General features: G+C 36.8%; 1 protein-coding gene across 50 annotated transcripts in view; it reads right to left on the bottom strand.

The window, feature by feature from the left end:
• Positions 1-27,517, bottom strand: part of PTPRD (protein tyrosine phosphatase receptor type D) — a 1,180,356-nt gene that overhangs the window by 701,553 nt on the left and 451,286 nt on the right. The gene's annotated exons all lie outside the window — the stretch shown is intronic.

Genomic DNA, 27,517 nt, shown 5'->3' with positions numbered 1-27,517 from the left:
GCAACATTAATGAAGATTAATGCTCAAAATTTAAAATCTGGTAAATAAATATTAGAAAATACAGAAAGTAAAAGTGTGTCTCTTTGAATAATAGAAAAGAGAGATGCATAGAAAAATCATGCAAAAACATAATATAAAATTTATGTTAGTTTTATGCTAATAGTAATTAACGTATAAAAGGAGAATATTAGATGCTATAATGGTAATGCTTTGGAGGAAGCATGTATGCCTCCGTAATCTTAAGATTATTCCAGACATCCTATTAACAGATTATCCATTCAATGCTTGCAGTGTTGCCAAGTTCTTCAATTTTTCCATGGTGTTTCCATTAGATAAACTAGTTTTTTGGGTTTGGGGTTTTTTGTTTGGTTGTTGGTTTAGTTTTTTTTCATTGGTTGTATCTTGTTTGTTTGTTTTTTAGGGAACATTGATGGTTTTGGGTTTGTTTGTTGCTTTGGGTTTTTTTTCATGGCTCAAGGACTGGCAGGTTTTTCTTCCCAAAGTATTTTCCATGTGTTTAAAAAAAGAGCCCAAGGATAAATATATATATATATATATATGCCCTTTCTTTATATTAAAATAGCCAGGTTATTTTTATTTTTAAAGTTTCTAACTAGGGTTTGAGTTGAGCATTTAACAGTGAAAATCAAATGGGTCCTGCATAACCTTGTCAACGTTTCCAAGTTAAAGACCTCAGAATTTCCACCATTAAAACACATTTAGTCTTAGGTCTCTGAAGAGACCTGCTGAACAGTCTGTTCGGTCTCTGCAAAAGTCATTATTCAATATTGTTACTATTTTGCTAGGGGGGAATCAACAAGGAAAAATCCCCAATCCAACCCAACAAAATTCTTATTTTAAGAGTTTTATTTACTTTTATCTCTCCAATCAAATTTTCTCACGACTTTTTTTTGTGTTTTGTAATTCTCCTCCTCTTCTTTGTCTTAGGATATCAGCAGTATATGATGTCTAATAGGAGAATCACATCGCAAGTGAAAATGTGCCTGTTAAGCTAAATATACTTTGCAAGCAGAGGGTTTTAAGAATCTAAATTAACCTGAGGCTCACTGCACCTTTTTTCTATTTTATTACTTTGAATTTCTGTGGGGACAATTACGCTAGACTATTTTGCTCCAGTTTTAACCAACTGGGAAAAAAAGTTACCTAGAATTGAAACTGGTTGCAAAATCCTATGCATTACTACCTTCCCTACAACATTAGATGATTGTGACAGCACTCTGATCCTTACATAGAAAGCCTTCATGTTCTTAAAATCAGGAAATTATATGTTAATAATCCTTAAGCATAATCTTAGTTCTGCTATGAACTAAAATATTGCTCTATGAAAGTTGCAAAGTCTTTCTGTCCACAAACTTTCCTGCTCCGTAAAGTCATCTTGGGAGTTTTAGTTAAACACTCTCAGGTTTAGATGAAAATGCTATTTTTATACATTATTTCTATGTATATAAACCAAAAATATCGGCAAAATAGTTCATTGTATTGTATTGCCAGAAATTAATTGTACTTTGAAGAGAACAGGAACTCTACTTCCTAGAAGTAATTTGGTTTTATTTAATGAAAAAAGTGATTTATTCTCTAAGTTTGCAAACACACACACAACTTAAGGACATTATTCAGCAACATTTAAGTGCTTAGTGAGTTTCCACTGTTGCAGGATGTTTCTTCAACAATTGTCAAGTTTTTAAGGCTTATTTTCACAAATTTATTTAAATTTCCCAAGACCTGCAACCATCACAATTTTAGAAAACAAGAAAGAGGCTATTATAATATGAAAATGCTTTATTCTATTGAGATTATCACTTCAGTAAAAGCCACTGATAGTGATCATTAACTAAGTAGACTATTGCATTTCCAATCTCCTTTTATAACCCCCCTTATTTAAAGGCACCATGTGAACTACCCGGCAGCAACTATCACTCAGTACTGGACAATGGTACTGTATCTCTCTTTCAACGGGTCAGGAAAAAGAATAAAGAGAATAAAATGTTGTTTTCAATGGTCTTTTTGCAATTTGAATTTAAAAATACTATTTATAATTCAGCGTAGAAAACAATTTCCACTGCTTTTATGATGATGATTACCAAGACAAATTCCACACAGAATTCCAACAGTGTGTATTACCATCTTCCATTAATTCTAATTTATTTGCAAAGGTTTTACCAAGTATCAACAGACTTAAAAAGTTAAATTCAGTCCCAGGAAAAACATTGTCCAAAATCTTATTTCACTCCCAATGGTAGCATCCTGAGATACCCATTACAAAAGGAGGATAAAATCAGAAGTTAAGGGTGTTCCAAATAGGCTATGAAAGACAAATTGTTAACATTTCATTTAAGTGTAAATTATTTTTTTACACCAATATCTAGTTAATTTTGCGTGTCCGAAGTATTCTGTAGTTTTTCTCATGGAGAAGGGGAGGCTCAAGGGGGATCTTACTGATCTCTACTAAAGCCTTAAAGGGTGTTGTAGTGAGGTGGGGGATCAGCCTTTTATCCCAGGTAACAAGAGACAGGACAAGAAGAAATGGCTCCAAATTGCATCAGGGTTGACTGTAGATTAATAAAAATTTCTTCACTGGAAGGGTGGTTAGGCACTGGAAGAGGTTGCTCAGGGAAATGGTGGAATCACCATCCCTGGAAGTGTTCAAAAACATGTAGAGGTTTTTGGTACTTGGGCAAACGGTTTAGTGGTGAACACAGCAGTACTTGATGGAAGGTTGGACTGATTAGCTTTGAGGTCTTTTCCAGTCTTAACAATTCTATTTTTCTATAAATACAAGATCCTTTTAATTTCTTAGATTTTTAGAAAAACAATATAATGTAAAAGAGATTGATAATAGTTACATGGATTATTGTGTTTAGTTCTTTCATAACTGGAAACAGATTCAAGTAAAACCTAGTATAAGAGAAGTAGGAATGCATTTTATTTAGGACCTCTCTGTAATTTTCCTGATGTCTGTGTCCCCTTCACTTAAAAAAGTGCCAAGTACTATTATTCCCAAATTTATATTTGATCCATGTGCTTTAATTTTTGCAATATTCCAACAATAGATATTTCACAACCTTTTTCTATTCTTGCTGAATCAAAACATTTGTCAAGCTCATAACATTTCTTCGAAAGACACAAAGAAACACATGATGAAGAAATCAGAAAGTTCTATTAAATTATATAATCTCTTTTTCTTAAACTCCTGAAGGAATATTCTGGTTTATAACAAAATACAGGTATTCATATATCAAAGCCTAAAACCTCAAAAACATATATAATTCACTTATTTTATGGAGATTATATTAATAACAACCTACATACATTTCCTGGCAGATAATCTCTACTTGCATAAAATACCTCTCTCTTTCTTCTCAATACTAACCTTAATTGAAAACCCAGCCAGCTTTGTTGCCAAAACGTTGCATTTTGGGATTCCCTAACACAGCATGGAACCCATACTTACATGACAATACTATCAAAAGTTTTCTGTTAAAGACTAATTTTTTCTTGCTGTATTACTTTGTTGCTTCCTTTTATTTATATGCTGGAATGGTTACATCTGAACTTCGAGGCAGATGCTCTTTAATTCCAGTGTTCGCGATGCTCAGATACACAGCTTGCAGTATGTTATTGTTTACCAGTGTGAAACCTCACTTTCCCCTTAACTACTTGCCTTTAAAAGTAGTATCAGGTGTATCGAGTGAGCAGGAAAGGAGCTGTGGTATGATTAAATAGATCCTGAAATTTTGATGGTTTTAGAAGTAGTAGTATGGGATTTATTAAAGACTTTGTCTATGTTGTAACAAACTTGTAGTATTAGGCTGTGTTACAATTTTGTGGTTCTGCACTCTACCCAGTTATTTTTGTTTAATTTCTCCACATTTTGTTGTGACATCCTTGCATTTTTCTTGCACACTGTTGTTTTGTATAAATTGTCTAATTTGCCAGGACTTTTGTAAATTCTAAACCTATCCTCTAGAGTGTTTACAATCCTGCCCAGCTATCCATCAACCACAGATTTTTAAAGCTTATGGTTTCTTATGTCATTCAAATCTCTTTTATTTTAGACACTGAAAAACAACATGGCCAAAACAGTCCCCTGTGGAACTCCCCGGCTGAAATGATTAATAATGATTCCTTGTTAACTGAAAGTAATTTTTTCAAACAGTTGGTGGTTACATCTGATTCACATTTTGCTGCTCTGCTTAAAAGAATGTAATAGCACACACACCCTACATACCCTTTAATGAAAAGGTAATTATATAATATTTCCCTTTTTTCTCATCATGAAAAAGATCATGTTTTAGCAGTTTATAAATAAATTGGCCCTACAGAGTCAAAAACATAAAAAACATTTCAGAAAAAGTAATTTTCTCATAATTAGTACCATTTATAAACAGTATGAATCTTTCTCAAGCTGCACTGACATTGACATTTGCTTTCAGCACCATATTGGTAATTTTAAAGTCAAAGTTGCAGGTGGCTTGTCACTTTAGTTACACACTCCTGCATAAATGGTTATTTACAAAATCTGTACCATGGGTTAAGTATTTATATACAGGTATCTGTAAACATTATACTGTAAATATGCACTCTTTAATAATGAAAGTTTATATGCCTATGACTGTGCAATCGCTTTTAAATAGAGGACAAAGGTAAGCACTTCTAGAGAGATTCTGTGTCATTTTCAAAGTAAGAACGGTTTATATCAATTTAGTCTAACATCTTTCGTGTTTGACTCGGTTCTGAATAACAATTTGAAATCAGGGAAGTCAAACATATTGTCACATGAAAGAGCTGGATTCCAACAGGACTTAGATAAAAAGCTATTTTGTATTTTTCTCGTGTTGATGTATGGGTCTTCAAACTTGCAGGTGTTCACAAGAAGTGCTGGATATCCAGTTATGTTACCATCTTTGTAACACGAAGTTAAAATTGAGATTATTAGTTTCTTAACATATGTGTAACATGCTAATTACCTTTACAGGAACAGAACAGAAGTTACGTTATACTTATTGATAGACATATTAAGTGAAACTACTAAAGGGAGGTGCTTTTTTCAGTTTAAAAAGTTTTGGATACAATTTCATTGGTTAACAAACTACTCAGAAATTTAAAACCTGTAGCTGAGGAAGAACTGCTGACACCTCCTTTACGGAAAAACTGAATACAACTATATTGTGAACTGAAAGGGAGCTAACTCTTGCTACTAATAGGTACATGATACATACTAGCATGGACAGTTGTTAGAGGTTGCTATCATACTGTCATCTAACACTTATCAGAGAAAAGGCAGCTCTGGAAACAACTTTTCAGATAAAGGACTCAAGTGGTCTTACAACGGTAAGTCATGTAACATGAGTAATTTATGAATCAGGATCTCTCTATGCACTAAGTAATAAAACTAATTAGATTTTTGAAAATAAAAATATGCAATTTAAACAATTTTCTAAGCCTTCAATTTACATGCTATTCAGTGTTCTTTAGAGATTCTACCACCCAATTACAATAAATTTTTAGAGTTAACCCCGTGATGGAATTCCATTATGTAAAAATGGTAGTCTTCCATTATATAAAAATGACAGTCATCAGAACTCAAATTTATTAATATTTTTTAAGCAAATTTAAAACTTCATTGCATTTGGACTGTTTTTATTTAATACTTTAATTGCATTTTTCATCTAATGTTTTTGCGGTTCTTGTTTTTTTTTTCTGTTGAATCAATTTGCACACAAAGCAGAAAAAGAAAGTAACATCTGCATAAGCTAGTCAATCTTTTAACTGACCATATAAAAAGGTCACTTCCACATCCTTGTCTCTTCAAGTCTTGGACTATTCTTATGACTACAGTCTTACAACATAGATTTCCATTCATGGTTAATCTGTTTCCCAAGTAGTTACAAAAACTATAAAGTCAGTGTCTGTAAAGAATTTAAAAGGTCTTGGCTTATTCAGATAACTTATGGAATATCAAGTATTAGAATTGAAAAATATCAAATCTGAGATGAACATCACCTTTCAAGCATCCTCTGCAAATCTTAACCATTAAAAAAAAAAACCAAAAAAAAAACCATCACTATCAGAAGACACACCACAAAAACTTGGGAAAATCAACAAAAGAATAAGTCTCACTTGACCCAAGACAGAAAACCATGCTGAATTAATAGTATAAAATTAGTGGTGGAACTTGTAAAAAATGGATATAAAATCTAACTGATTTCACAATTTACAGCATCCACTAAAACATTATAATGCTATTTCATAACAGAAAATTGACTTCATTCTTCTAGAAACTAGCAAACAAATAAGCAAACAAGTAAAAAGTTCATTAAATCTGCAAGCAAAAAAATTTCTGCAACCTACAGCTTTTTAGGAAAACATGTTATTTACAGTTTCACAGGAGGAGGAAGTCATGACTCATGAGATGAATGAGGGGTAAGATGCCTAGCCTTTTAAATGTAATAGTTCCCTACATAATGTCTATTTACAAATGTAGTTGTATTAGTATTGTTTATATTAACAACCCAGTTTCAGTGTTTCACAGAACCACAGAATATTTAGAGCTGGAAAGGACCTCCAGAGATCATTCAACCCCCTGCCAAGGCAGAGTCACCCAGGAACGTACCCAGGTGGGTTTTGAATGTCTGCAGAGAGTGAGATTCCAAACCTCCCTGGGCAACCATAACCCACAAGGATCATTGAGTCCAACTCTTCAGTGAGTGGCCCATACAGGGATGACCTTGGCATTATTGGCATCATGCTCAAACCAATTGACCTTGTCTCATGGTGAGGCCTGTTCAGCCTTGAGAAGAGATGACTGAGAGACTTCATCAATATGTATAAATATCTAAAAGGTGGGTGTCAAAAGGATGGACCAGGCTCTTCTTGGTGGTGCCAATCAATAGGACAAGAGGCAATGGGCAGAAACTAATGCACAGGAAGTTCCACCTGAACATGCTTTCTGTGCAGGTAACCGAGCACTGGAACAGATTGCCCAGAGAGGTTGTGAAGTCTCAGTGGAGATATTAAAGAACCATCTGGACATAATCCTGTTCAATGTGCTCTGAGATTATTCTGCTTGAGCAGTGTCAGATGACTGCAATCTCTTCCAACCTGTGGTTGTCACTAATTCTGTGATTCTGATTTCTGGGTTTCTGTGAACTAGAAGGGCAGGATGACCTCCCTCAACCTACTGTCCACAATCATTCATCCACTGGCCATTCTGGCCGCAATGGCACTGCCAACTTACCATCAACTTCTGACCCACCAGGAGTCCCAGGTCCTTTGCTGTAGAACTGTTCTCTAGTAGGTCAGCTCTGAAACTATACTGGTACTTGAGGTTATTCCTCCCCAGGTGCAGGGCCCTACACTTGCCCTTGTTGAACCTCATAAGGTTCTTCTCCATGCAACTTGCCAATCAAGGTCCCTCTGAATGGCAGCACAGCCTTCAGGTGGATCAGCCACTTTCCCCAGTTTCATGCCATCAGCAAACTTGCTGAGGGTGCAATTCATCCCTTCATCCATGTTGTTGAGAAACAAGTTGAATATGGCTGGATCCAGTATTGTTCCCTGGGGAACACCAGCAACTACACCAGGCTGCAAATGGATTCTACACCACTGGTCACAACCCTCAGAACTCTGCCATTCAGCCACATTAGAACAGAATACTCAGGAATCTCCATCACTTCCCCCATGGCCTAGTGCAGTACAGCACTATAATTCTGGGTAGTCCGCTACGTAATAGTGCAATTACTTCTTTTAGTTGCTTTCAGTGAAAACTTATTCTTCATAAGAAGAAAGAGAAAGGAGAGAGAGAGAGAGAGAGAGAGAGAGAGACTGTCACCAAAAAAAAAAAATCACATTGTGAGAAACACTATTCTTTTTAAAGAATTTAAATTAATGTCACTGAAATCTAACCTTGTAAAGCTATGATTTATGCTAAACTGAAACTATTGATGTCCTCTTACACAATACAAAACCTTTCAAAGGACTCTGTAGCTGTCCTATATATTGTTATCATTTAGGATAAGAGGCAAAAATAGTAATAACATAGTAGAAATTCTAAGGACATGAGAAAAATCAGAAGCAATTGCAGGTGTGCACATCACAAACAGTCTCTCTTGAGACTGCAGAATAGACCAGATGCATTTATTTTATGATCCCTTGTATTGTGCCCTAGGTTGTATCAAGAAATGTTTTTCTTGTTTCCATTCATGGAGGTGTGCTATTGAGTATGAAAACATATTTTTGTAAAAATATTTTTACTTTGAAGTCTGGAAAGAGAATTTTAACAGCTGAGAATTATTTTAGAGTCAACACAATTTTAATTTTTCCTATAAACTAGAATTGCTAAGAATCAGCATACCTAGATTACATAATATTGACAGGTGACAGGCAGTACTCCTAAAGCAAGTGTTGAAAACACCAACCACTAGTGGTTGCTGGAAAGATATCATCTTTATTTAGCTAAAATGTTTTTTGTTTTTATATTTTAATAAATGAGAAAATTTATTACATCACATCATAAAAGTAGTAGATCTGTAGATAAATGTTTTGGATGAATGAAATATGACAGTTAAAGGGAAAAGTAGAAGGGTTCACGGTCAAGGAGTATAATGGTAACTGCCACCCATTCTTCACAACTGCCAACTTGATTTTTTTCTTGATGCACCTTCCAGTTAAACCAATGCTTCAGAGATACTACTTGAAAGCAAAAATGTGCTTCTAATACAAAGGGGTTAATGATTTGTCTTCTGAAAGTTTACTTTGCAGAGTGTGAATGTCGAAGGCTAAGATTCATTAAAAGTATGTAAATATGTGAGGAAACCATTTTGAAGAACTCAAAGGTAATAAGCAGGCTGGTCTGTTCTCATATCACAGCTTGGTTTTTTGCAATTAACAGAGAAAAATGTCAAGTAAAAATTAGTTATAAATATGTCTCAGATTATAATTTTTGATGAAGAATTACAAATATTGGAAAATAAGCAAATGTTCTGTAAAAACATTTTAGCTGTATACCTGAAATTTTTTTTATGTATTTCTCTTAGAGATCAGCTACAATGTTTGAATAACTGTAAAATGCTGCACTTGGCAAATCACACTCAAAGAAAGAAAAATGCAATCCTAAAGTAAAAGCATTTTTAATAATATGTACTTTTCTCTCTGCTCTTCCATTGTGACCTCAAACATTAATGAGAGCTCAGGAGCTGTCCTACAAGAATAGTTATGACATTAGAACATCTTCTTAGCATTCTCTTGTCTCAATTGTTGGAGGAAGATATATAATGGAGGACTGTACCATAAAATGGGTATATGTTCTTTATCTGTGAATAAATAATAATTACATGTTGGACACCACTGTATTTGATGGAACATGTAACATATAACTTTGTTCATCTATAATGAGCAGAAAACAGTCTAGAAGACTGAAACTTTTATCTCATTTTCATTAGGACAGCTAGAAACTAAAAATTGGTTTTTATGGAGTTGCTATCAACAGGCACTTGGAGATTGCTCTTTGTGAGAGCAAATGATTTGCAGTTTATAGCTTAAAAAGTGACCATGTTGTCCAATTTGCAATATACGTGAAAGTCATTTTCATTTGGGAATATAGGAAATAGGGTGGCTGGTTTGTGGGAAAAGCATGCAAGAAAATGTTCATGGCATTATTGTAGTTAATGGAGAAGTGTGGCTTTTTTGTATTTTTTTTTTATAAAACAGGCACAGAGTGAACAGAACAGTGAACAGAACAGTTCATACCTTTGTTGTATTCAGTTCACAGTTACTATGACACGTACCTCTAAATCCCCCTGGTAATTACTGAAATTTGGATTTTCCTCATCCCAGACCTGTCCTGACGCCTTTTGAGGAGCAAATAGATCTTTCTCTGAATTTCTCTGTGCAGCAGAATTCCATTCTTTTCGATATCTCTTACATTTATGATTCATTATTTTTCATGGTGGAAAATTAAACTCATCACTTTTTGCATCTACTGTATATATTTCAGGTAGATTATGTCAAGGAAGACTTTTGTCCTTTTATTAGAGTCAAAGATCTAGGCTTTTGTCCTTATGTTATCAAGCCTTCTTGAAAACACTGTTGAGGTGAAGAAAAGATTGACTAAGTGGCACTATCTGGTTGGACAAATGATCTTTGATTTGGAAAGAAAAGATGCACTAGACAAACTTTTTCACTTAACCAGTGTGAACTTTGCTCTTCTTTAAAACATCTGAGGCAGGAGACTAGCAGGTGACAGGAACTTTGGTGACAGAAGCTACCTGGCATTAGACAGGGAGAGAATCACAGAGACTGGCCTAGAGCCACATTATCAGTGTATGCCTGCTGCCTAACATACAATGTAATAGATAGCAAAAGCAATAGTTCTCTAGCAACACACATCCACAGGCATCCAATGCTCTGTTGAGGTAGAGCCAAGAGAGCACAGATGTTTGCAACCCAAGCAGATGCAATACACTAGTGATTAGCCTGAGTGTCCTGCTCCTGGGACTCTGGTGCTGTGTCTGGGCCTTGGCTCATGTGAATGTGAAGTGTGTGAACTGGCTGTGGAACAGAAATGTTAGAAAAGAAACCACTGTTCACCAGATGTAAATATCCTGCTCAGGAAATTAACGTTTGATCATGTCTCTGAACAAGCAGTGCTGTTCTGTTCCCACGGCTGTATGACCAACAGTGAACCACCAAGAAAGTATTAGAGACAAAGCAGTCTGCTCCTCAAATATGCTCAGTAGGGTTCTAACATCTCCAAGGAAGAAAATTCCACAGCTTCTTGAAGCTATTTATACTAGAGATAAATCACACTTAAATGAAAAGCTTTTTCTAATATCTAGCCATCACTGCTTGTGTTATACATTTTTTTTTTAAATACTACCATTAAGCAATATTGGGCAGAGCTCAGCTCTGTCTTCTCTGTTTCCTTCTACCAGATATCTGTACATACCAATAAGGGCCCTCCACAATGTTATTCCTTCCTAGAATGAGCAGACCCAGTTCTGCAGCCTCTTATGACCCAAGAGCTTGGGTCCTCATATAACTTTGGTGGACTTCTTGGAAGTCTCTACAGTAGGTCAGCATCTTGTGCAGTGGAGCCTTAGGTTGGGTACAGTACTCAGATCTCAGATAGCAGAGCAGGATTTTCCCCCAGATCTGCTGTCTGGGAATTTGGTAGTTCAGCCTGTGATGTGGCTCTGGCTTCATTGCTGCCTTGGTGTCCTGCTCCCTGAGGGCCATCCTGCCATCTCTGGGGTGTTTTCTGCTGCTCAAAAGCAGTTGTCCCTGACCTGTTCTGCTTCTATGCTTTATCCATTGCACATTTGCTTTTGTTGAATACTTCCATTAACACTTTAAGAAATTAATAAATTAGTGCTTACTTTACATAGGACACTCTCATAAACCATCATAGAGCAGTGTAGTTTGGAAAAAACCCCTAAGTTCATTGAGTCCAACTGTTAACCCAACACTGCCAAGTCCTCAATTAAACCAGCTCCCTAAGCACCACATCTACATATCTTAGATATCTTCAGAGATGGTGATTCCATCACTTCCCTGGAAAGCCATTTTCAATGTTTGACAAGCCTTTCCATGAAAACTTTTTTCCCCAATATTAAGTTAACCGTCCTTGATGCAGCTTGAGGCCATTTCATATTCTCCTATCACTTGTTACTTGGGAGAAGAGACCATGCTCCATGTTGCTACAGCCTCCTTTCAGGTAGTTACAGGGCAATAAGGTCTCCCCTCAGCCTCCTTTTCTGCAGGCCAAACAATCCCAGCTCCCTCAGCCCCTACTCATAGGACTCGTGCTCCAGAGCCTTCTCCAGTTTCATTGTCCTCTGGACACACTCCTTCACCTCAATGTCTTTCCTGCAGTGAGGGGCCCAAAACTGAACACAGGATTTGAGGTGGAGCCTCCCCCCGGTGTCAGGAACCAGGGGAAGATCACTGTTCTGGTCCTGCTGGCCACAGTGATGCTGAGATGAGCTGGGATCACCAATAAAGATATTAAACAGGACTGGCCATGATTCTGTGTGCCTCTTGTATTTGATCACCTTATCTTTTAAATAGCATTCATTACACCACATAACCGTACTTTACAGATTATTACATTTCATTAAAATTTACCAACTATCCAACAATAATTGATGCTCCTTTGTTTTATGTCATTCACATAATTTACTAACTTTCCACTTTACTAAACCTTGATTAAAACCTTGAATTTTTTCTTTTATTGTTTTTAGACCTAGAAGCATTAAAGTTAAAGTTTTGTCAAGAGGTAAAGAAAAAATTATTCTACATAAAATGATCATGCATGTCTTCAGCTTTTCTGTGGCTCATGAGAGTAGGCATTCTGATTTTAATATCTCTAGAAATTTTACCAGCCTTGACTTTAAAATTTGAAATTTAGATGCAAGCTTTTTCCCAGATAATACGTTCCAAGAGAATGTGAATCCTAAAGCAAATAGTTATCTCAGAATGCATTCTGCAGCACTATAACATAAGTATAAATTATCAAATAATGGAAAATAGATTTACCAAAAAAAGTATTATATATGTACATTTTTGATATATATTCATACAGAGAACAATTGACAGAACAAGTGGCAGATGCTGTGCTTTCATCTTTTATGTCAAAACACACATAGAAATCAGTGAAATAAATATATCTACACTTCACTTACACAATTTGGTAATACGTTGATCTGAACTAGAAACCAACAACAAATGTTTGAAAAGTATTTCCCACTATGAATCCACAAGTTCTATTGTACCTGTCAGGGAACTAGAGGATAAGAAACCTTTTATTTTTGTGTGAGTGAGGGTGGGTGGTGACAAGAAAGAGAAAGGGAGAGAGAGGCATTAAAACACAATATAACATAACCATTCACTGGAGGCTGAGACAGCAAATTTTCCATCAGAACCCCAGCAGTAAGAAATTCTAGATCATTTCCAAGTCAAAAGTCAAAGAAAGAATTCAGAGTTCATGGATGCAAGAAGAACAAGCTACTTTGGAATTCTTTCTAGAAGTTGTGTATATACCTCTTTGCTTCCCAGAAATCTTCTAACTCTCTTGAAATGCATTTAAGAAAAATGCTTGGAAAGATCGTTCATGATGCTTAACTTGCACCCCTCTTACACACATTATGTGCCAACTTTGGGATTATTTACTGTAGAGATTACAGTGAAGAAAGAAAGCTTCTAAAAGTGAAAAACAGTGCTCTAAATCTGATTCTACTGATTCTGATGCATTGTGTTATCTGATATTATTACTTAAAATTTGTCTGTATCCTACACCAAGCTCCTGAGGGATTTGCTTTCACTGGGAAAACAAAAAAAGGTGTGAGTTTTTTCATCAATGAAGTAAAATACTTAAATATCTGTGGGGGATAATGATGCTGGAATCTGACCATGTCTGAAGTTAGTAGCATGTTCTATTTTGAAATGAACATATTTGTTTTTAATTACAAAAATACTTTTATTTCTTTGCTTAAGAGCTTAACTTCATTTCCTATGTGATATTCTGGTAAGAGAGGGAATATGGTCCTGTTATTACAGAAAAGGACAGTTGTATATTTAAATCATTCAAACCATATTTTTGTCTTTCAGTCTCCTCATTGTTAAACTGGGATTAATGCAGGTTCTGTCACTTCAAAGATGAAAAGTTGTGAAATGCTTTCTGTTTATAAACATTACAAGAATTACAATTATATTTTGTTAAAGCAGAGATACATTTTCCCTTCCAAGTTCTCTTCATTAGCAGAAGAATCTAAAAAACCAAACACAGTTTAAAGAATACTTCTAAATATTTCTGTTGATCTGGGAATTGTAGAGGAAGCACTTAATAAACAGGCCATGACTTGTATATCTGTCTACCCATATCATTTTCAGATGGTGTAAAGAGACCATACAGTCTGACACACATTAGAAATTCGAGATGAAAAGTAACACAACCCTAAGAAAGAAGAGGTAACCTTCTTAGAGGTAACCATAAGAAGAGGTTATAGAGGGTGCCTATTTTTTTTTCTGTGCAGTTGTTTATTAATCTACTGTAGCAATTTTGTGTTGCAAACAAACTCAATCTCACAAATTTAGGACAGTTTATGTCTTCTTAATTGAGAGATAAGACAGTAAAGATAAAGTAAAATGACTGAATAACATGTAGAATATTGCAAGTGGATGAGTCATCATCTCAAGAGACAAACATTTAGAAAAATTCTTAAGATCTTAAGTTAATCAAGCACAAGAAAAAAAAAAGAAGAAAATAGAATATGTAGAACATACACACATTAATTTTATACCATCATGCAGGTCAACATGTTCTGCAAATATACACATCTGACTTCACACAAATGGTAGTTATGCAAGTGAAAATGAAAGTCATCTGAGTTTCAAAACCAACTACATTTTTGGGGTTTTTTTGATCATAACTTTCCTTATTTTTACAATAGTGAGGTATTCCTCCTGAATTCACTGTTCAGTGATTCCTTCATGCAACCTGGTTTTGGACAATTTAGTTACATACTTGTAGGCTTGCTTATGTTGATTTTAAATGTCAAATGAGTAAATCTGATCTTCAGACACAACAATTCTTTGATCGTGTTTTCCACCACTGACAGGTGTTTCATGAAGCTGTTCTGATTTATTAGTTCCATGACAATTTCATCAGGAATTGCCACAATGTGGAAAGTTATAGAAAGTCACCTCATTTTAAACACGCTATCAAACACACTCTTACCATGGAAGATTTCAGCTGATCCTTTCTCAAAATCTTAAAATAACCAATTTGGCAAATATGAGTTTGGTTGAAGGCTTTCATTAAGTGAGGGAGTTTTGATGATGTAAATTTTGGGTGAAATAATTTAAATACATAGTTTATGTATCATATGTTTTGATTTTTACATGATCTTTCACCTGGTTTTTGTATGCTTCTTTTTTTGTTATGCTTTTTTCCTTCTGCTTAGTGTGGAGCTGCTGCAGTGAGACCTCATTTGAGCTTGTGCCGCCTAGCTATATCTCTGCCACTTTTCTAGTTTCCAGAGTAAGTTGTTTGTATTTACAAATATTACTCTTTCTTTAAACTTTCATTTCTGAAGTAATTCCAAAAATTTATATATGCTGAAATGCATAGTGCCTAAAAGAGAAGCTGTAATACAACATCTTACTCTTTCTCAGGCCTTTTGTATTCCCCTTCTTAATGATGTCCCAGCCCAGAATTCATTTCTTGTCCCATTCATATATTGTGCATCAATATTTTTAAGTTTTGGAAAAAAACTGCTTGAGTTTAGTGTTAAGACCTAACAGCTGTGAAGTGAACGCCAGAAAAGCTAAATATATTTCCAAGGATATTACTGTGAGTGAATTTAAACCCACCTGATATCACATTCACAGAAGTATAGGCCAGCAATTATAACTCAGCCGTTAAAACTGTAGGTATATGTAGAAGTAGTATCAGGCATAAAAGTCATGGTATCAAAGCACTTCTGTTAGGAACATGAAGAATTACCTGCTTCATGGTGCTACGTATATATGTCCTGTGCCTTATTTTAATTTATTTCAGGCACTAGATACATAGAGATATGATATTTTCAACGTATCTTCAGAATGTAGAACAAAGCACTCCCTTTTTGAGTGTGTATTAGAAATATTAACACAACATTAAAAAATAAACTAACTCTCAAAGATTTTTGTAATCTCCTTTTGAACATGAGGTTTAACAAGAGCAAGTGCAAGGTGCTGCATCTGGGTGAGGGCAATCCCCGGTATCAATACAGGCTGGGGGGAGAGTAGATCAAGGACTTAGGGGTACTGGTTGATGAGAAGCTAAACATGACCCAGCAACACACTCTTGCAGCCTGGAAAGCCAGTCATATCCTGAGCAGCATCAAAACTGGGGAAGAGTGGAGTGAGAACAACTCTGCAGACACCAAGGTTAGTGGAGAAAGAGGGGGAGGAGGTGCTCCAGGGGCTGGAGCTGAGATTCCCCTGCAGCCTGTGGGGCAGATAATGGTGGACCAGAGCAATTGCATCTGCAATCTGAGGAGGCGACCTGTGCCGGAACAGGTGGATACCCAAAAGAGAGCTGTGAGCCTGTGGGAAGCCTGCGCTGGAGCAGGCTCCTGGCAGGGACCTGCAGACTTATGGAGAGATGAGCCCATGCTGGAGTAGGTGTCCTGGTAGGAATTGTGACCCTGTGGGGAACTGGAGCAGGCTGTGCCTGAAGAAGTGCAGGGCAAGGAAAAGTGACACACATTGGAGCCGTTTGTGGAGAACTGTTCCCTCTGGGATAGACTCACATTGAAGAGGTTCATGCAAAACTGTCTTGCATGGAAAGGACACTACATTGGAGCAGGGGAAGGACTCCTCTCCCTGAGCAGCATCAGAAACAATGTCTGATGAACTGTCCGTATCCCCCATTCCCTGTCTCCCTGAGCTGGAGGAGGGGAAGGAAGAAGAGCCTGGGAAGGTGTAAGGAGTGGGGCGAAGGTGTTCTTAAGATTTATTTTACTTCTCACTCTCCTACTCTAATTGTGTTAAATTTAATTTATTAAATTCAATCAATATCCCAAGGTGAGTGACTTGCCTGTGACAGTAACTGGTCTGTGACCTTTCCCTGTCCTTATCCCAATGCATGAGCCTGTCATTGTATTTTCTCTCCCTGTCCAGTTGCAAAGGAAGCGATAGAGAAGATTTGCTGGGTGCCTGCATCCAGCCACGGTCAAACTACTACATTCATTCTGCTTCCTGCTGTCTCACACCATTGTTTCTAATGATACTCTCCAGTTTCACAATTCCTTACTCAGGCCCAGAGAAGTAGCATGACTCCTGAAGGTTATGTCAAGTACAAATTGGTAGGTACTTTATGAATACAAAACTATCACTAGGAATTAGATTATGCTTTTCAAGTCAAAACTACATGTTGTTAGGAGTTCACCTAAAAAAATATCACATTCTCTCCCTCTTCTGTGTCCTTAATCTGGTTTAGGAAGGAGACACTGAGAGGGGATATTTCCATGTTTTCCTCATGTACCTGTTTACTGTGACCTCTTTCACAGTGTGAAAGAATTTTTCTTGGAGTTCAACCAGCTGTTCTCATTGTTCCATGGGATTCAATGTTTATATCATATGAAAAATATAAACAGCAAGCATGATAATGAAAAACTAGTGAAACTGAAAGCCATGGGTGTGGCGCTAGACTGTGTTTTCAGTAGTGAAAGATATTTTAATTAGAATACTATTTTGCCACTAAACTTTACAATTATAGTAAATAATTATTCTGCCTACTTCTGTCTTCTATCTAGTATTTTATAAAAATAGTACTCATTTTTAATGCATTATTTTAGGAGTTCCTCATATTTCTTCAAGCTTCTTCTATACACTGCATTTATATAAGAGGTACAATACAAAAAAGTGTTCATTTTTTTTCTGGAAGGGAGTCAAAGGTTATAGTTAATACACGGGAGTGTTTGCTCTTCTCACCCCATCACAGTCATTCCATATATCACTAGTTACTTTTGGCACATTTTTCTTGAAATGGAAAAACGCATGGTGAATGATTGATTTCCAATTCTTTCAGATGATACAGTGACAAATAAGAAGCCAGGGCAGTTTAGTCTGAGGTGTCTGTTAAATATCACAAGATCTAACTTGTTAGAGAATCAGCCCATTCCCACTCTAATACCTAAACTTATCTTCACACGGTGTTTGCATGAACAGCAAACAACATGACATAAATGTGCATTAGCAATTAATAAATTTTTGCATTTTTAGTATCACAGCAAAGCAATATTGTGTTGGAATTTTCATTATTATTCATGCACTATATTCTTTACTTTTGATAAAGCAGAACTTGGTTGAAATTTCCAAGTAGACCTTACTGGGAAGATTGTGGTACAATAAAAGAATTATTCATTGCTTTCAAGTTTTCTAATGTCTTCTCATTTCTTAAGACACAGTGAATAACAGCATTTCAATTAATAAGTACTTCACTGTTTATAAGTAACAGTTTTTTGCTCAGTAAAATATATGCAAGATCTCCAGGCTGAACAGACCAAGTGACCTGAGCCACTTCTCACACTTCTCAAGGCTCTTCACCGTCTTTGTTGCCCTCCTTTGGATGCTCTCTAATATAATATCTTTTATCTTTATCTTTTATCTTCAATCTAATATAATATCTTTTAATCTTTTTAATATCTTTCTTATATTGTGGCGCCCAAAACTGCACACAATACTCAAGGTGAGGTTGCATCAGTGCAGAGCATTTTTTTTACCTAGAATTAAGTGCATCTTTGACAGCATTTCCCACAGCATTCTCCTGAAGAAACAGAGTGCTCATGGTTTGGATGGGCAAAATGTTTTACTGGGTAAAAAACTGGTTGGTGGGCAAGCCCAAGGAGTGGTGGTTAATGAAGTTACATCCATTTGGTGGTCAGTCAGGTGTTCCCAGGGCTCAGTACTAGGGTTAGCCATGTTTAATAACTTTGCCAATGACTTGGATGAGGGCATCAAGTTTCACTTCTGTCAGTTTGCAGATGACACCAAAATGGGTGGAACTGATGGTCTGCTGGAGGGTAGGAAGGCTCTGTAGAGGGATCTGGACAAGCTGGATCAATGGGCCCAGGCCAATGGTTGTACCAGAGGTGGTTTAGATGGAACAATATGAAGCACTTCTTCACCAAGAGGGCAATCAAACACTGGAACGTGCTTCTGAGAGTGGTGGCCAATGCCCTGAGCTGGTCAATATTCAAGAGGTTTTTGGACAATGCCCTTAGTAATGTGCTTTAACTTCTAGTCAGTCCTGAACTAGTCAAGTATTTGGACACGATGATAATCGTAGATCCCTTCCTAAACTGAAATTTTGTATTCTCTTCTCTTCTCTTCTCTTCTCTTCTCTTCTCTTCTCTTCTCTTCTCTTCTCTTCTCTTCTCTTCTCTTCTCTTCTCTTCTCTTCTCTTCTCTTCTATTCTTAGAGAGAAGCTGACCTTCTTGTTTCCTATTTGCTAGCCATTTTCAGAAAATACTTCATGCTTCTTGACACTATTGCTAGAATATTCTAGTTTATGTTTTTCATCTTTTGCTATGATGCAGACATTAGATTGCCACTCGGTGATCACTGTTGTACGCTTGGTCTCATAGTACCTAACCCATTCTACAATTGGTTTCCAGAGTTCTTCAAAGATTTTGCTTTTGAGATTTTTTATGCCTCGCTTTTGTTTCTCTTGTATGTTGTCTCCTGATTCAACTATCAATTGTTTATTTTCTTGTGCACAAAATTACTAATATTTGTTCACTGTGCTCACATTCTTAATTTTTGGGAAAATTTATTGAAAACTTCAAAACAAAGAGTGTAAGTCTGTTTGAATAGGGCAATTCAGCTTCATGTGTTTATTATTCTCTCATTTTAATTTAAATATTTAATTACCTAAGACATTAACACTATCATTGTCTACAATGTGAAAAAGTACTTTCTTGTTTTCAGATGAAATTTCAATGTCTTTTTAGTTTTGATCACTGCCTCTTGACCTGTCACTAGGCACCAATGAGCAGAGTTTGTTTCACTATTCTTTTTTCAGCCCCTCATTGATGAGTGATTAGATTTGTCTGAGTCTTGGCTTCACTAGGCTAAACTTTCCAATCTTTCTCAGCCTCTCTTCATACATCATGTACTCCAGAATCTTAATTATCTTTTTTTCCCCTTCACTGGACTTTTTCCAGTATGTCCTGGGAGCCCAGCACTGGACAGAGCACTTAGATGTGGCTTTCCAGGGCTGAGAGAACAGGAAGAATCATCTACCTTGAGCTGTAGGCAATGCTATTTCTAATGCAGCACAAAAGGGTGTAGTTTGCCCCAGAAGCATGTTTCTGGCTCGTGTTCAACTTAGTATTCACCTGAGCCCTCATGTCCTTCTCCACAAAGCTGCTTACCAGCTCATCAGCCCTTGACCTAAACTGGTGCCTGGAGTTATTGTTGGCCAGGGCCAGGGTTTGGCATTTACTCTTTAGCTGAGCTCTAAAGGTTACTCAGGGACTATTTCTCCAGTCTGTCCAGGTGCCTCTTCATGACACACCCATCTGGTTTATCAGCCACTCCTCCCATTTTGCTATCTTCCGCAAACTTGATGAAAGTACACTCTGTCCCATAGGACAAGTCATTAATGAAGATGTTACACATCCCTCTATTTGGTAAAAAGAGGGATTATCTCAAAACAAAGGGGGTGGGAATTCTGTTTGAGCAGAGCGCTTTAAGATTAATGTGTTTATTTGGTATTTTACTTGATTTAGATGTTAGAGTGCACACCTAGAATAATAACTTTACTGTAAATTGAGGCTGGTTGATTATCTGATGGTGTGCATGCAAAAATTCTATCACACCTCAAACGGTACTGTTCTGTTCTGATAGCTAATAGATTAATAATTATCTTTGTTATCTAGTATGAATGAATATACTCCTGAAAGAGACACTCAAATAAAAATAGATTTTTTCCCAAAACATATAGCCTCATGGAAAAATATTAAAAACTAGAGTTAGGATGATAAATACAGTATTTTATGACTTGAACAGGAAACAAATAGAGTAAGCAATTGTATCCCAGTAATATCATCTTTTAAGGTTGTAGAAATTACCATCATATTGAAGAAGCGAGAACATTTTGGCAAGCTAAACATAGACTAAACCAAGAAATACTTACAAATGTGAAAACTGGTAGGTAAACTTTGTTCTCCTCACTAAGGTGAAAACCATTAAATTTATAAAAATTTGTCCTAGGTGTTAAATGCACAAACATTATTTTTTCCCTCTCTCCATATTTCGGGGGTGAAAAAAGACCAGAATTTTCCAAAAGTATGAACGCTTGTTCTGGTAGTATTTCCAAGCAAGATGACAGCAGTACTGTAAATCTTTCAAGTGGATTTTTTTTGGTTTTTCATTTGAACTTGCCTTTGCTATTTTGCCAGCTAAAAGTTTTCTCATTAGACAAAGAAAATTAAGCGAAGTTTTACCCACCACCCAAAATCATACAGCATCTTTGGTCATGGGCTGAGTTTTCTCTGTTGTGAGTATTGACTTACTTACTCAATTTATTTATATTGCTATAATAACAGTAAATATGATTAACTATGGCAGGCTTTTTATCCTACCGAAAATAAAAGAAAACTTGTTTCTGCTCTATTATTGTAATAGGGAAGCAATATAATCACACTCTCTATCTTTAATTTATCTTTAATTTATCTTTAATCATCATAACCACCATATGAACTACATGTACCCTTAATGTGCAAGGGCAGTCTTCTAATACAGGGAAATTAAAACTATTTTCTCCACAATGGCACTGTCAGAACCTGAATCTAGGCTCCTGGGAATGTGACAGAGCCTATGCAACCATCTTTTATATACATGATCTGAAAGAAAGGGGAAGGAAAACAGCATCTCTTAGAAAAAGATTTGGAAGCTGTCATCCTGAATGATGAATCACAATACTTTTAGGAGAGAAAATCTTTCCCACCATCAGCTTGGCAGTGATGCTGAAACAAATCTAGCCCAATATTAATCTTTAATGTGTTACTCCTATGTGAAATTCCCTCTCAATAATTTCAGTGGAAATTAGTAACTCCAGGAACATCAGGTTTTGGGTTTTTTTGGGTCACCAGGTCTCCCTCATTTTCCTGCATACATGTGTTGGAGTGCACTTGTATTCTTATTTTGATTTGAGGAGGCATACTATGCTTTGAGAAAATGACATCTCATTAAAAATAAGAAATACTTCACTCCTCAGTGGTCTGATAACTTCTCTGTCATTTCACAGCCCTTCCTCAGAGCTCTATATGCTGATTATGCTGTTCCAAAATGACTGTCAACAGGGGAAAGGAGTAAGTATTTTGGGATTTGAGCTACCAGCCTTTCTGTTTGAACTTAAATCTGTTAGCAAGGGAACTGGAGGAAAGTTGGAAATTATTTTTTAAGGAAAACAACAATGATAATATTTTAATCACATTCATTTTTTTGTGGCACATTGAAAATGCAAAAGTAATCTCTGCTATAATAGCCTTCCTCATGCTGCAAAACAGCAAACTGGTACAACTCAAATGTCCCCATAATTCTTTTTTATCCTTTCCAGCTGTGAGAGACAGCTTCCCTTAGTCCTTGGCCTGGAGGTCTGTCAGCAGCAGCTCACAGCCTACAAATAAGAAAGTTCAAAGTATGGCAATATTTAAACTGTTGGCCAATTGGTCCATGAGGTAGAAATTCCCTTAAAAAAAGGGAACATTTTCTCCTTGTGTTTATGTTACACAGTTTAATTCAAGATTTTTTTGGTGCCTTGTAAACACTCTCACCTCATAATTCATCTAGTGGTTATTAAATAGTTACTGTCAACTGTTAAATCACAGATATGCTGATGATTCGCTCTATACACATCTCAGTTTCTATCTCAAAACCAAAAAGGGCTAATTTGATATGAAGAAATAATATTTTTCAGCTAAAAAGATGAAGGGAATTTTTTTATATTTTATGATTTCTTATGTTTGGAGATGCAACTTTTTTTATCCCTATTTTCAGTTTCATTCTTCGCACTTATTCCATTCCTGTTTCTGCTCAAGAAACACAATGCAGATGGTTAGACTAGTGTGTCCCCTCCTTCTCACGGATTTCACAAAATTCAGGAAAAAAAAAAAATTTTGCTATTAATTCTTGCATAGACCTTCCCAGAGACTGATAGTTTTCACACCCCTGAAGCTAATGGCTTTTGTATGAGGTTGAAAATAGTGAAATTATCTTTAAAGATTGCTGTAAACTGATGGACACCTTTGGAGATTAAAATAACATCTTTGAATTGCACAAAGCTGAAGGGGAATAAATAAAGGACTCAGGCCATATTTTTGGAAGTAAATTTGGTATCTGATAATGGGAAAGAAAATTACTTAAGATATTCATGTTTGAGATTATCTCATTTTGACTACTGTCAAGGCAAAAAGACTGAATAACAATATGTATTAGCACCAGTAATATGAAATCAGGCAATGGTGGGTAGGGAGAAAACCAAAAACAACACAACATGTTTTGCTTTACTAGGAAGTACTATCAGCTGTCCTGGAAATTTGACTTCTTCCTTAGAGCTTTTTCTAATATTTCTGCCATTGTCATGGCTTTCTATCTTTTCTCATCAAATTAAACTAAATGGATCCTCCTAGTAGGAGAAACATGAGAAAATTTGGAAATATGATAGATAAGCTTCATTGACATAATTAATAAAAATGAAGGATTTTCGTCATTTAATTTCACTGATCAGTTAAGACAGAGATATAAATTACATGTCTCTACCTTCGTGTTTCATTAAGTTTAAATTACGGAGCAGCATGCCAGTCTGCCTGTTATTCTGTGGATAAGGGCAGATCATTGAATATTTTATGCTTTCATTTTTCAAAATGTTTGTCATGATCTCCCATAATATCCTTATAGCTACATTGGAGAAATATGGATTAGAAGGGGAAATAATGATGGTTGGAAAATTAACAGGCCAAAATCTTTGTGATGGACCCAACTGCAGACCAATTAGTACTGTTGTATCTGAAGGTTTGATTCTAAAAGCGAATACTACTTAATGTCTTCATCAGTTACATGAATCATAGTGCACTTTCAGCAAGTTTAAGGTGGAAGACTGCAGTGAGTAGCCAATGCGTGGACATATTCATGCTAATCAGAAGCAGAGGAAAGGCTAAAGAAGCAAGGAGAGCCCTTCATGACTCTTATCAAAACTGAACACAAAATCTGAACCCCAGGATGGACAAAGACCTGTAGTAGAGCTCAGAATGTCTGTTTTTTCCAGTGTCGCTGTCTTCAGTTGGAAGTATGAAAGACAGTATAACATGTGACCAAAGTTCCCTTACAGCCATTCCAAGGCCCTGATATCCTCTTTGATCATCCTCAGATTATGAGTGGCCACTTCATTGCCCCGTACGTGGAAGTAGTCTGAGGGCCACACCAGGCTAGTAAGTTTCCTGGTGGTGTTTTTAGCCCAGGCCCCATGAAGGAAGCGTACCTCCCTGTTGGTTGGGAGTGATTGGATTGCTTTGCTTGTGCATGCAGTTTTTGCTTTACCTATTAAACTGTCCTCAATCCACATGCTTTCTCTCTTCTACCCTTTCAATTGACTTCTCTATCCCACTGTGGATGAGGGAGTGAGTAGCTGTGTGGCTCTTAGCTCCCAACTGTCCTTAATCTGCAGCAGCATATGAATTTTTGATGATTCTATGACCAACAATGCACTTTTAAGATCTATGCACTTTTAAGATCTATGTAATTTTAAGAAATTAAAGTTTTTTTAAAATATTGAAAGCTGTTTTGATTTTTCTTTTATTTAGACCAAAAATTAAATTTCACTTAAGTTACAGACTTTTTAAATTCTGAACTATAATTTTTCTCTCACAGTCTACCTTTTCACATTTGGAAACTTCTGTATGTTTCTCATGCTCTGCTAAAGTTTCTACTCTAAAAAGTTTCCCGGCAGATTAATTTTCAATTTTGTGAAATGTTGCCAATACTTCAAATAAACTGCAGTTTTCATATTACCATTATGTTCATTCTTAGATGCTCATAGGGTAGTTCAGGCTGATTGGTACCTGGAGATGTTTCCAGCCCCAGCCTGTGCCCCTGTGCAGAGTAGGCTCAGATGTGACGTCAGATAAGATTTTTCAAGGCTTCACCTTTTTTCCTGCTTTGGCAGGAAACCCCACAAGCAAGAGATGGCCCAAACTCCCTAGGCCTTGACTCCGTGGCTGGGCTTGCCATATAGGAAAAAGACTTCTGCTTATCCCCCTTCAGTCTAATTGTCTCATGTTTCAGCTTACTGCCTCTTGCCCTCCCACTATGCACTGCTGTGAAGAACTCACCTTTGTTTCCTCCGTTCCTCCTTTTGGTCCTGGAGATACTGCTGGGTGTTACCAAAGCCTTCCCTTCTCTCAGCAGAACACATCCCAGCACTGCAACCTTTCCTCACAGGGAGGTGGTCCAAGGCCCTTCTTTGTGGTTTCTGCTAATTTAATTCTGGTGCACCTAGGCCCAGAACTGGACACCACATCTAGACATGACATAGCAAGTGCCGGTTTTAGGTCTGGCCTGTGTCTTGGCTAAAATTCACAGATCTCAGTCTTACTTCTTGCTACCCAGGTCCACAGAAGGCAGCCTGGCCTTCTAGTTTTCCCCTTCTTGTCATCAGCAAACTCCAGAAGAACATTCACTGTTCTCTCCTTCAGGTTACTGAGAGAGATGTCCTGTAGGGGAAGTCCCAGAATAGACCCTGTACTACAGCACTGGCTGCCAGCTTCCAGGTAGACTACAGCCCAGTTAAACACGGTCCTGTGAGCCCTACTATCCAACTGGTCATTTGCTAGTATTTTTCACATCCCACCTCTGATCTCCTAATGTGGATACAGAAGCATTTCAGGAGACAGTGTCATAAACCTTGCTATGTTCAAGGTAAATGCCATCTGTGTCCACAGATCCTGTAATTTTACCACCAGGGGCAGCCAGGTAAAAAATCCGTGTTGACTGCTTCCAATTACTTCCTTCCTGAGTCCTGAGAAGTGATCCAATAGGACTCACTCTATGATTCTTCTTGGCACCAAAGTGAAGCCAGCTTATATCTGTAATTTCTGCAATTATTCCTTTAGAAATTCATAGGCTCATGCAGCATTTTCTTTCCTTCAGTCGTTGAAGATTTCCCCTAGTCTCTGACTTCGGAAGCACTTCTGCTGTGGTTATTTGAGGAAGGTGTTGTCCGCTTTGCTGCCCTGATGAATGGTCTGGAGTGTATTCCTGCCACAATATTATGCTTAGTGGTTTATTCTCTGTCCCTGAATCACAGTCTCTCATCCTGTTTTATAAATCCCATAGATGAACTTTACATGCCCAAGCTGCTTCTTCACATACCACAATATTGATACAGTGTTGCAGCTGCAAGTGGAGCTCTAGTCCGTCCTGTTTGCCTCCAGGCATTTGTGTGCATGCATTTGAGAGAAGTGTCTCTTTGTCCTGCTTCCTCACTCCCTTGTTCCTGTCATCCTGCACTCTTCTCCACGTAACCCATCTGGATTTCCCCCCTGGACTGTGGGTCACAGTCTTCCTCCCTGGTCTCAGTAGTACGAAGTACTTTTCATCAATTCAGCCAGTCCCTTGAACAACTGTGCTCTTAAGACATTTTTTCAGGTGTACCTCATCTTCCCTTTTCAGTCCTTGATTCTCAGTATGGGCCCCCTTATTGTGAAACCTGCATCCCTGTCATCAGCACCTGCCATGAAAGCAACCGCTGACCTACAAGATCCATGCACTGCTCCCCAAACCCTTTCCCCCTCATTTGCAGAACAGTGGGGACAATATCCCCTCTTATATCCTGTAGCATAAATCTGGTTCCACTTGCAGCATCAGGTCTTGATGATGTGCAGGACCTCCTTGGCACCACCAAAAAGGTCCTTCCCAGAAGCAGAGCTGGGAGACTGCTGCACAAACTGTTGCTCGACTAGACGCACATGGCAGCCACACAGCAGGAACTGTCTGGTGGAAACAACTTCTTGTCTCTATATGAAATGAAATCATGATGTATGCAGTACAGAGTCATTGCTGTCTACATAAAACACCTCCACTATGAAGTCAAGCCAGCTCTGAAGTCTGGATACTTCTTAGGCAGGAATTATTTTTGATTATTCCTAAAATATCCTGTAAAGTTCAGATGTAATGAAAGTGACTCACAGAACAGACTGTGCAGTAGCTCTTACTAGTAAATTTTCAGATAGTCTGAAAAATGACCAAAAATTTGTGTAATCTCTTCTGCATAGAATATAAAGTGTTCAAAATATCAGAAGTTGAAACATTCCACGAAGAAAAAATAACCTTACATTTACATTTTCTCTTTTTTTGTTGGAGACAGTAACTTCTTTTTCCTTCAAAATTGCTTTCCCTGGAGGAAAAAGTTGTAGGAAAGAACTGTTTATAGTAAATTACTATCTTAAAGTGGATGGCAAATATTTTGAAAAGGAAATAATGTCTACTGTCCCTTGAAAGATTCATGGTACTTTTTTACTTTTATAGTATTATTTATGAAATGCTTTGTGTAATTGTGTGAAATTACAAATAATTAAAACAAATAAACCAAACCACAAATAATTAAAAACAATAAAATTAACCTGTTGTGGGGAAAAGGCAAACTATAAAACTAGTCCTTTGGAATGAGTAAAATATTACATACCAAACACATTCTAACAAGTATTATCTGGTATACCTTGAATTTCTGTATTGACAGTCATCACAAATATAATTACAGTATTGCATTTTACCTGCAGTGATAGTAACCAAAACTGCACTTGCATGTCCTGTTTTTTGTAACACAGAAGTGTACTTCATGTTTTCAATTACCTTCTGTAACTTTCAAGATAAAGTGTTTTTCTTTAATAAGCACAGAGAAAAAGAAAGTAACCCATTGTGAGAAACAGAGATTTTAAAGTTTCTTAATAG

This window comes from Corvus moneduloides, chromosome Z, assembly GCF_009650955.1.
Source record: "Corvus moneduloides isolate bCorMon1 chromosome Z, bCorMon1.pri, whole genome shotgun sequence".
In the NCBI taxonomy this organism is placed as follows: Eukaryota; Metazoa; Chordata; class Aves; order Passeriformes; family Corvidae; genus Corvus; species Corvus moneduloides.
The sequence above is the reverse complement of the archived record's forward strand: the minus strand, read 5'-3'. Positions and strand labels throughout refer to the sequence as shown.